Raw genomic sequence first — 12,147 nt, forward strand, 5'->3', positions numbered from 1 at the left:
CAAATCGCATTCAGCAAATATTTGAATTGAAGATTATGCAAATCAGGCTGACTCATGCTTTCTTTGTCATTTAGCAGGCGCATCTTATCCAGAGTAACTTGTAACAATAAATAGTAAAATAATTGCTTGAGCAACCTAGGGTTACATGCTATGCTCGAGGCAAGGGCACAGTGTTGATTTGGTAGGATTGTCAACAGGGGAATATTCAGTGACGGAATAATTTAATTAAGCACAGTTATACTCAATTATTTTGAATGCAAATTTATTATGTAAGTGCCAAGATTAATATGTTGTTATATGCCATTACATACAGTGATTCATCACAATAATAATTTATATTGCCACCATGCTTTCAAATCAAAATTTGCTGGAATGCAATTAGTTTGAGAGAGCGTTTCAACAGACACAATAACAAATTAGCTAATATTAACTTCTGCTTTATCCACCTATATTTCTTGCCACCGTGTGAGTCTAATTACTCTGTTTCATCTTGATAACTGGTTTCTCTGCAATACTATAATATTTCCATGTACAAATGCTTATACATTGAACACACTTAGAGCTGGGGGGGGGGGTAGGGGCAGTACTCTTGGTCTGTTGCTTTTCAGCTGCAATTAGGAATGCTTCCATAAACCTGTCTATATAAATTTATATACTGTATGTTGAAAGCACTGACCTTTGTGCTGAGTGTCTTTACCCTTGCTCTAACAAACAAAGGGAAACATTTGCAGTTATTTGCACTCTCAAATCTTTAAGGAATCTATCTGGCAATGGTCAAGAGCTCCTTAATTAAATTAGGCTGCGATAAGAATCAACTAAATGCAAGTAGATCTGTGAGGCTCAGTGCAGCATGGCTTGTGATAAATAAGCTAATTTCTGTGCATCAGCGCTCATTCTAATCATTTTCTATTTAAACAAAATCATTTTAGTGGAAAAATGCTCACAGTAATATCTGCGTTGACACGTCAGTGGGTCAACCGCCTCACTTCTGATTGTTCTATGATTGATATGCTCTCTCCCATGCAAATGTTGAGAAATGGCCATTCTGAGCATGCAGAACTCAAATAGTTTTTATTTAATCCTATTATGAACATGTGCCATCTCATCAAACAGAATCTGTGAATCTTTTTCCTTGAAATGTATGTATAAATGCTCATTTATTGAAAAACGTACAGTTAATGTGTCTGAGATCACATTGCAATTTCTTTGTCTATTAATACTCAATCACAACCAACTCTCCTAAGGAAGTTAATGCTTGAAAATCATTCATGTTTGAAACACACTGATGTATAGCATCATGGACAGTACATGATTGATGAATTTACACAGCAATTTTATTCACTGAATTTGAAAAGGTACATGTTTTTTAACAGGAGTGATTAACCACAAATTACCCTGGTTATTGCATCGTACAACAGTGTCACGCTCCATGCTTGGTATTGAACATCATGTATTCCATGGATCAGACCAACAGCTTTACATTTTGCATTTACATTTTGCAAAACAGCACAAAAGACAAAACATGGACATGGCACAGAGTTATGTGCATGATACATATACAGTACATTCTAAGATGTTAAGGTCAATGATCATGAAACTGAAAAGCAAAGGAGAACCTTAATTGCATATGTCCCATTCTGTCACATTCAAGTAAGTGAGGGCAAGAGTATTTCCATGCAGATTTTTACCTTTGGGTACCATTGTACTTATTCATTGTACTTATTCAACTGTCTTGGGAGAGATCACGGTGCTTAAAATAGAGAACCAGTTTTAGAGCATAATTTTCCCTTCCTATTGAAATTATTCACATTGGCCTTTTCAGGACATGCAAATATTTTTGGTCGTGACGGTCTCTTGGCAGTTCCCTTTTTCTTTCTTTTGTGTCTTTCAGGAGAAGATCTTCTGAAAGCGCTAGTTTGCCGTAAGCTCTCCCTCACTTTGCAAATATTGACAAATTAAAACTAACTGGCTCCATGCAAAAGATAGGTGAGTTAGCCTTCTACACCCCTGCATCAGTTTCCCAGAGCTCAGACTTAATGGTCCAACAAGCCTAAAAAAACGATTCATCACTCATTACTTTGCGCTCAGGGCTCATACGTTTTAAAACCAAGACTTCATATTCTGATTGGCACATTTTGGTCAAGATCATGAAAGGGATCTTGACCAAAATGTGGGAACAAGATGATTTTTGCATCGTTCCCTCTTGCCTCCTTCCAAAAACCAGACAATGAAAACTGTCAAGATAAAGTTTCTTAGTGCCTGAGGAAAGTGTAGGTAATTTTAAGGTGTAATACTTTTTTTTTCCAATTCATCTTTTATTCACTAGAAAGTTTCCTTGGAGAGTGAGTCATCAGAAGAATAACACAGAAAGTTATTCTCTGATAGATTTGTTTAATAGCGTCATAAGTGAGAATCTTTCAAGGCTCCAGGAGAGAGCAGCAGGCTTGTTATGCAAGTTCTCACATACGTATGTTTCTACTGGTGTCTATGTGAAAGAAAGTGTGCTAGTTTTTAATTGGCAAAGGTTGTTGTGTGCTGGCAGAACATCATTACTCATTGCTATGTTTAAAATCACTTACTGAGACTTATAAATGGCACTTAATTTGCTGCTGACTGCAACAAGCTGCTTGGTTTTAACAATCACTTAATTGTTTAAGATTATTATGTGTCTGCCCTGTGATAATGGTGGCAGTGATTAGTAATAACAGACATAAACTCTTTCACCAATGTGTAAACACTCAGGGGTCTATTTGGAGAAAAGCAGGGAAATATTACTCACATACTGTCTTTTTAAACAAATGCTTGTAATTTACAGTATTCAATTAAACTGAAGCATAGTGGATTCTGTCTTTTCAAGAACTTCACAGTAATGTTTTCATTTCACAGTCCTTTCATAGTACATTATTATCTGTAAAAAGTCAAGAGTAAGCATTGATTAGAAACTGTGTATAACAGGAGTCAGCTGGTACGTTTAGCTGTGCGGTATGTGTAAACCCCCCTTCCCTGGTCTCAAGAGGCACACTAGCAACTGACGTTAGGGGCTGTTGCCTTTAGGCTCCTCGTTAGCCCGCCCGCTTCCCATGCCGGCTGACGCCGGTTCGAATCTCACTCAGAACAGGTAAAACAGGACCTTTTATAGGCACGCTCACATTTTCATGGGAAAACTTCTTGTGTGAACATGCAAGCATTTGTGCGTCAAGCACAGAGACACTGAACAAGCTTCTCTCATGAACCTGCATATGAGAGCTGGGCGGAAGTGAAGTGTTTTGGAGAATAATGAATGAATTCTTGCTTTGTTCTCACCTAGAGGGATTGTATTGACTCAGAAGACATGAATTAAACCACTCGGGTCATATGGATTACTTTTATGCTGCCTTTACAACCTTTTTAGAGCTTGAACATTTTGGACCCCTTGACTTGCATTGTATAGACAAAAAGACGTCATACATCCTTCAAAAAATGTAACTAGTGTCTATAAATACAACTTCAAAATTATTTATTCTCTTTCGCTCTCTATAGATAGATAGATAGATTGATAGGTTTTAATCTGGGTAAAATTATCCATGTTTTTACTATAGTACTATTATTGTAACCATGTTTTTGGCAGAAACCATAGTTTTAATGCAATTAACCATGGTGTTACTACAGTAATATGGTGTTAATATAGTAACCATGTTTAATTGTGTGGTTAGTGTTAATAAGATTTTACTACAAAATACCATGGTGAAACGGTTTACTGTAGAAAAAACATGGTCAATTTTTGTAACGGAAGGTTATGGTTAGGTTTAGGGGTAGAGGTCAGTGTAGGTTGTTTGTGGCACTCTAAATAAACACAATAAACACACTGCTGTGATACCCCTATACTATATTTTAGTATTTAATTAGGGGTGTAAATAGTACCTGTCACTGCTTCTAAAAATATTTGCACTTAGTGCAAAGAAGATGCTTTTGGTTGCCATTTACACTTAGCGTAAATAGCATCTGCCATATATAATTTCTGCTTTGTAGGCTACTTCCAGCACACTGCATGTTTATTTGTGACACAGGAATGTGAGTTGTTGCAAAGCAAGAACATTTGTCAAACAATACCCAGAATGACCACAAAACTTCTATCACACACAATTCACACCTTTAAACAAAATTAGGCAAGAAACACAAACAAGCACAAAACACACCCACAAATATACACAGTTACCATAATGAGAGCACTAGCAGTGAGTAATTGTACCTACCGCAAACTGCTGTATATTGTTTTACCCCTCAAAAAACATACATCATGTCTATTTATAGCAGTCATTTTATATGTAGGAGAAGCTTAGTGGGCAATCAAGTATCCATAATAAATTATGTTTGATTACACATCGGGCAGAGGAATGAGGGGCCGCACAGGAGACATTGTAAACCATGTAAAACAGGGTGCTTTGGAGAAAACCTTGCACTTCATGGTGCCACAGCTTGTGATGGTAAATAGCTTTGACTGCTTAATAAACATTCAGAGGTAAACAGACATTTTTAGATCCGGCCAAAAGCCAAGTTTGCCTTTAGAAGTGAGTGTCGCATAGCTGGAATATTAAGACTGTGAATCCATGAGATATTTGTAATATATTAGGTCATTTTATTGAGGCCACTTGTGGAGAAGTATGCTTTTAATTCCGCATTCTCTTCTCATTTGTTTTTCTTTAGCCTTGTCTCCGATATGAGAAAAGTAACACATTATGAATAAAATATTTTAGACTAATAAGTCAATAGGAAACGTCCTGGTTACTTTCGTAACCTCCATTCCCTGATGGAGGGAACGAGACATTGTGTTGATGTAGTGACACTAGGGATCACTCTTGGGAGCCCCAAACACCTCTGCTTTTTTGAAAAAAGGCCAATAACAATTGGCGAGTGGAATTTGCATGCCATTCCCCCAGACATACGGGTATAAAAGGAGCTGGTATGCAACCACTCATTCAGGTTTTGTGCTGAGGAGCCGAGACCAGGTCCCGGCCATTTCAGCGGGTAGTTCAGTGTTGTGGCAAGAGGGACACAATGTCTCGTTCCCTCCATCAGGGAACGGAGGTTACGAAAGTAACCATGACGTTCCCTATCTGTCATTCACTCGATGTTGTGTCAATGTAGTGACACTAGGGGTCCCTATACAAAACGCCACAACTATCTGAACTGTGTTACGTGAACTGGTAGTGAGTGACAGGCAGATCACTGTGTGCCTCGTAGCCAGCACACCAGGCCGTCACGTAACTTCCCCCAACGCTCTTATGAGCGTTGAACGGTCCATCAGGAACAAGTCGACAGCCCAACTATAGGGACAGGCTAGCCCAGCAGAGGTCTCTTTCCCTCTCTTTTCTCCCCAAAAAGAGTGGATTTGTTAACTGACTGGGAGCCATAAGTGTCTGCGTCGGGGGGTGTCCCAAAAAGGGGGGGGGGTATTTTGAGTGGAATACGTCACATGGTCTTACCGAGTCTTGTCGGAAGTATGTCATGTGGAGAGGTCCTATGGTAGGTCCTACACGAAGGGGGAGGAGTTTCTACAGAGCATGGTGACCAGGGGCAGAGGGGCCTCACATGGGGTCGCCTTCGGGGAACCAGCACATGTGGAGCACCTACCTCAGTACAGGGTCTCATTAGTACACGTACTGGGCCGGCAGCGAGTTTCTCCGCAAACTCAACTGCCAGAGGGCTAAGGAGGAAAGTAATCCAGGGATCACAGTCTGTGAACACGACTGGGAGTCAAGAGTGCACGTCTTCACCTCAAGGGAGGGGAAAGGTGCTATGCGCAAGCGGTACACCCGGCCAGCTGTCCCGGAACTTACCTGCTCGTGCCTGACAATACACGGGACGAGACCGGCTCAACCCGGAGATTGTAGAACCTCGCAAAGGTGTTGGGTGTTGCCCAGCCTGCTGCTCTGCAGATGTCTGCCAAAGAGGCGCCACTGGCCAGGGCCCAGGAGGCCACCACACTCCTGGTAGAGTGGGCTCGTAACCCCGCACGGGGTGGTTTTGTCCTGAGCCTGATATGCCATCGCGATGGCGTCAATGACCCAGTGGGCGATCCTCTGTTTGGAGACAGCACTTCCTTTCCGCTGTCCACCAAAGCAGACAAAGAGCTGCTCGGAGCTTCTAAGGCTCTGCGTGCGATCCAAATATATGCGTAAAGCTCGCACCGGACACAGCAACGGCAAGGCTGGGGCAGCGCTTGCAGGTTCACCAACTGATCCCTAAATGGGGTCGTGGGAACCTTGGGCACATAGCCCGGTCGGGGTCTCAGGATCACGTGAGAGTAACCCGGACCGAACTCCAGGCACGATTCACTGACAGAGAACGCCTGCAGGTCCCCTACCCTTTTGATGGAAGTGAGTGCATTCAGGAGGGCAGTCTTCAAAGAGAGTGCCTTAAGCTCAGCTGACTCCAAGGGCTCAAAAGGAGCTCCCTGTAGATGCCGAAGGACTACAGAGAGGTCCCACAAGGGGACGAGGCACGGTCTGGAGGGATTCAACCTACTAGCGCCTCTCAGGAACCTGATGATCAAGTCCTGCTTCTCCAAATACTTACCATCTACTGCATCGTGATGAGCCGAAACAGCAGCTACATACACCTTCAAGGTGGAGGGGGACAGCCGCCCCTCCAGCCTCTCCTGTAGGAAGGGAATCACCGATCTGACTGTGCATCTCTGGGGGTCTTTGCGTCGGGAAGAACACCACTTAGTGAACAGACGCCACTTCAAGACATACAGGCGCCTCGTGGAAGGGAGCCCTAGCCTGAGTGATTGTGTCTACCACCGCGGGTTGTAGGCTACTTAGGTCTTCCGTGTTCCGTCCAGGGGCCAGATGTGGAGATTCTGGAGGTCTGGTCACGGGTGCCAGATGGTGCCCAGTCCCTGAGAAAGAAGGTCCTTCCTCAGGGGAATTCATCGGGGGGGGGGGGGGGGCTGTCGTGAGGAGCATGAGATCCGAGAACCACGTCTGTGTGGGCCAGTAGGTTGCTACTAGGACGACCTGCTCCTCGTCCTCCCTGACCTTGCACAGGGTCTGTGCAAGTAGGCTCACTGGGGGAAAAGCATATTTGCATAGTCCAATGGGGCCAGCTGTGTGCCAGCGCATCTATAACGAGGGGTGCCTCGGTCGGGGCATACCAAAGCGGGCAGTGGGAGGATTCCCGGGAAGCAAACAGGTCTACCTGTGCTCAACCGAATCGACTCCAAATCAGCTGGACCACCTGAGGGTGGAGTCTCCACTCTCCCCTGAGGGTAACCTGACATGACAGCGCGTCCGCTGCGGTGTTGAGGTTGCCCGGGATGTGAGTGGCTTGTAGCGACTTGAGGCACTGCTGACTCCAGAGGAGGAGACGGCGGGCGAGTTGTGACATGCAATGGGAGTGTAGACCACCTTGGCAGTTGATGTACACTACCGTCACATGCTTGCCCTGGATCAATGGCCGGAACCTCCGCAGGGCGAGCAATACTACCAACAACTCTAGGCAGTTTATATGCCAACGCAGCCGCGGGCCAGTCCAGGAGCCGGTGGCTGTGTGCCCATTGCATACGGCACCCCAGCCCGTCTTGGAGGCATCTTTGTAACCACGACACACCTGGAGACATGATCTAGGGGAACCCCTGCCTGTAGAAATGCAAGGTCGGTCCAAGGACTGAAGAGGCAGCGACAGATCAGCGTGATGGCCACGCAATGTGTCCCGTGGCGCCATGCCCATCTCGGGACTCGAGTCTGAAGCTAGTGCTGAAGCGGTCTCGTATGCATCAAACTGAGCGGTGTGGCCACCGCTGAGGATACCATGTGCCCCAGGCGACTCTGAGCCTCAAGTTTCAGTGGAACCACTGTCCTCCGTCTGAATGCCTTCAGACAGTTCAGCACCGACTGCACACGCTCATTCGTGAGGCGTGATGTCATTGAGACTGAGTCCAACTCCAAACTGAGAAAAGAGATGCTCTGAACCGGGGAGAGCTTGCTCTTTTCCCAGTTGACCCAAAGCCCCAGTCGGCTGAGGTGCCGGAGCATGAGGTCCCTGTGTGTGCACAGCAACTCTCGAGAGTGAGCTAGGATTAGCCAGTCGTCGAGATAGTTGAGGATGCGGATGCACACTTCCCTTAGCGGGGCAAGGGCTGTGTTGGGCCTCATGTATTCAGATAGAAGACAAAGGCAGGCCTAATACAGTCGTAAAAACCTAACTCAAGCCCCCACCTTCCAAGTCGTAAATCTTACTGATAAAAATCATGCCAAAATCAAACAAAGGGAGTCCAAAACAGACTACAAATCCATGAAGCCTTGCTCACTAAAGGATCAAACTCTCAACTCCTATTGGATGAGGCACACAACAGAACGTCCCTCAAACATGACATCATCAGGAGTTGAAATACCTCTGAAGTGAGTTGCTTCCAGCGACTTTGTTCACCGAATATAGACGTAGCTCTTTTCTGCTCTCAGGTGCAACCTCGTGGCACAAGTAACGTCCAACTTGAAACTGTGGCCATACAATCTCCATCTCGCTGGACGAGTTGAGATTACTCTGTGTTCAACCGAACACTCTAACGGATCCGAAGGAGACCGCCAAGCAATTCTCATCTTCATCCGTTTGCCTGCAGAAGTGAAGAGATTAAAGAATTCTCTTCCATCTTCAATCAAGTCGATATTTCTGAGTTCTCTGCCAGCCCGCTGAGAATCAACAGCCGTACCGCCCGCCGACAGAGCGAGGGAACGGTCTCCCGTCATCACCCGAGCCTCAAGGAACCGGGTCAGAGTTAAAGGACGGAGGAAAACACATTCTACCTGTGTCCTCATGCGATTCAAGTAAGAGGTTTACGTCTGTTTGAATGATCAATAAGCTAGTATTAATTTTAATTAATGTTTCATCGATGTTAACAATTAACCAACTGTTTAATCGCACCCTGGGTCGCCCGTCTCAGGGGCGCTTCGAAGCCTTCCTCGGGTTCTTAGCGGCCGGCCGCGAGACGGGTGGCATCAGCTTCCTGCGGAGGGCTCCACGCTGGAGCCGGGCCACGGCAGAGCCGGTGTTGTTGCTGCAGGAGGACGCCCCGGCGACGAGCAGACAGGGTGTGGGGTCTTAAGCCACGCCGGGGCAAGATATGCTGTAAGGCCTCCGTCTGCTTCTTCACCGCCGAGGACTGCTGGGCAAAGTCCTTGACGCCGTCGCCAAACAGGACAACCTGGGAAATGGGGGTGTCAAGGAACCATGTCTTGTCTGCCTCTCCCATCTTGACCAAGTTGAGCCAAACGTGGTGCTCCTGGACCACCAGCGTGGACATCGCCTGCCCGAGAGACCGCGCCGTGACCTTCATCGCCCGGAGAGCGAGGTCGGGTCAGAACTACCCTCGTGCAGTTCTTTTAGCACCTTGGCTTGGTGTACTTGCAGGAGAGCCATGGCGTGCAGGGCAGAGGCGGCTTGTCCAGTGGCACCGCAGGCCACAGTCGTCAAGGACGACGTAAACCTACAGGCCCTGGACTGGAGCCTCGGGCACCCATGCCAGTTGGCGGCGCTCTGCGGACACAAGTGCACCGCGAGCACCTTATCCACCTGGGGGATCACCGAATACCCCCTGGCCGCTCCACCATCGAGGTTAGTGAGAGCGGGGGAGCTGAAAGACCGGGATGTAAAAGGTGCCACCCACGATCTTGTCAGCTTCTCATGCACTTCCAGGAAGAAAGGAACGGGGGTGGGGCATGGCCGTGGGCGGCACCCTGAGCCCAGGAACCAATCGTCGAGCCGCGAGGGTTCAGGGGAGAGTGGAGGGTTCCACACTAGCCCGATGCTCGTGGCCGCCCGGGAAAGCATGTCCGTCATTTCCGTGTCGCCGTTAGACTGGGCGACCGTTCCCGAAGGAGGAAGCCCAGCCGAAGCTTCTGAGTCAGACTGGACGAGCCAGCTCTCCAATGCTACGCTCAATAACTCATCGTCTTTCCGAGCTCCGAACGAGAAGTCGAACTCGCCGGCGGTCTCGTGCAAGTGGGCAAGCGAACGTGCTGGGGAATGGGAGGTCCGTGGGGGGATACCCGGCGGAGGTGGTCCCATTGATGTCCCCAAATCACCCCCAGTGCTAACCGACGCGGCCTCAAACCCATAGGTAGAAGGACCGGTGCAGGGAGCCGCTGGGGTGGCTTGCTTTCTTATGAAAAGCAAGCCACAACCGCAACGTTGCCATGGTCATGTTCTCGCAATGAGGAGATGACTCATCCATGAACGATGTCTCCACGTGGGCAGTGCCCAGACACGTAAGACAGCGATCGTGGCCGTCAGAAGTGGAGAGATAAGGACCACAACCAGGAATAATACACAAATGGAAAGGCATCTTTAAAAAGACGTTCCGTGTGTGTGCAGCTCTTTTTGTGATTGAAAATATACTCTTTTAAAATATACTTTCTTATTTTCGCTCTGCCGAAGCGCCCAGTGGCGTTCTCTGCACTCCACGGGTGTAGAGGGGGAGAAGCCGCTGAAATGCGCCATAAATCCAACAGTTTTGAGGTGCATCTTTGGAGGGAATTGAATTCAGTGCACTGAATACAACCGCTCAGCTCCGAAGAGAAAATCTGAATGAGTGGTTGCATACCAGCTCCTTTTATACCCGTATGTCCGGGGGAGTGGCATGCAAATTCCACTCGCCAATTCTCATTGGCCTTTTTAAAAAAAAACAGAGGTGATTGGGGCTCCCAAGAGTGACCCCTAGTGTCACTACATCGACACAACGTCGAGTGAGTGACAGATAGGGAACGGTGTTCGCAACCCATTTTAGTTCCATAATCTGAAATATTTCAGAGTGAAACAGGCTGTTCAACATGAAAGAAAATGTAGGGCTGGACTTGATTTCATCCATCAGTAATTAATAAAATATGCGCCTACTGACCAACTGCCATTGAGATGAATGGGAATGCTAATGATAGCTCTCTCCAGGTATTATAGACTTCCTTAATGTCATATGAAAAAGGAAGTCTTTTTAAAGGCTGGTTATTAATTTCAGAGTGCAAGTTATTACATTTAGCTGAAAGATTATGAAGACAAACATTTTAATTGGAATAATCTGCACTGATGAATCATAGTCAACATGTATTTAATAAATAAGAACATGCATTAGGTAAACAGGGTCAATTTGGATTTCATGTCTACTTTAGACAAGATGGCAGGTCTAGCCATATTCATTCTCTTTGTTACTGTGACACCTTCAGCGTCTGCTATCTCTCCAGAACGCCGCCAGAGGTCTCCATCTCCTTTCCCTTCACGAACTACATTTCACATAATCCCCAGCTCAGACTGATTACTCACTCACCTGTTTCATATTATCCCAGACTATTTAAATTCTCTGTTTACCTGCATTCAGTGCGATGTCTTGTTCTGCCTAGTTGGCAATTCTGAGCGTTATTACCATTTCTGTTCTTCCTGTGTTTTTGACTCCTGCCTGTTTATCATATTTCCCTGCCTGCTTGTGAGTTTTTGGACCTTTTGCCTGTTTATTGGATTACCCCTCTGTCTCTCGGGTTTACTTGGTTTACGTTTCTTGGTCTGTCTCCTGTGTACCGGACCCTTGCCTGTTTTGTCGTTTATCCTTTTATTTGCTACTTTGCTGTACTGTTCATATGTTTATTAAACTGCACATGGATCTTAACACAACTGCCCCGGGGTCTTCGCTACAGTTACAACCTTTCCATCATATTGTATCCGTATTAAACAGAGGTCCAAACACTGGAGACTTCAGAATCTTGTTTGATATTTGATAGCAGTCTGAAACAGATGCATGGGTTGTCTCATGCAAGGATAGTGATGTAGAATGGATTTGCTCCTAGTCTGAGGTCATCTAATAACACTTCTATCCTTTTTTCAGTGACAGATGAGGTCAGAAGTGAGAATGATTTTATTCCATGTTGAAGCTGTGACACTGAGGGAAGGCTGACATAGTGTTAGCAGTCTCTCACACCTTTCCCTGGAAATGGCTTGTAAAGGTGTGATCTTGGTTGAGAAAGTTCAGTTGCTTGAAGTGCATTCATTACGTCTTTTTACTTGAAAAAATTTACAAAGATGAACAAAATATGTTCAAACTGTTGTTTGACAGTATGGATTTGTCTCAACATTGACACCAGGCTTTTACTGTAAGCTACAATAAGCCATGTTAAATAATATGTTGTT

The sequence above is a fragment of the Myxocyprinus asiaticus genome, chromosome 44, assembly GCF_019703515.2.
Source record: "Myxocyprinus asiaticus isolate MX2 ecotype Aquarium Trade chromosome 44, UBuf_Myxa_2, whole genome shotgun sequence".
NCBI classification, from domain to species: domain Eukaryota; kingdom Metazoa; phylum Chordata; class Actinopteri; order Cypriniformes; family Catostomidae; genus Myxocyprinus; species Myxocyprinus asiaticus.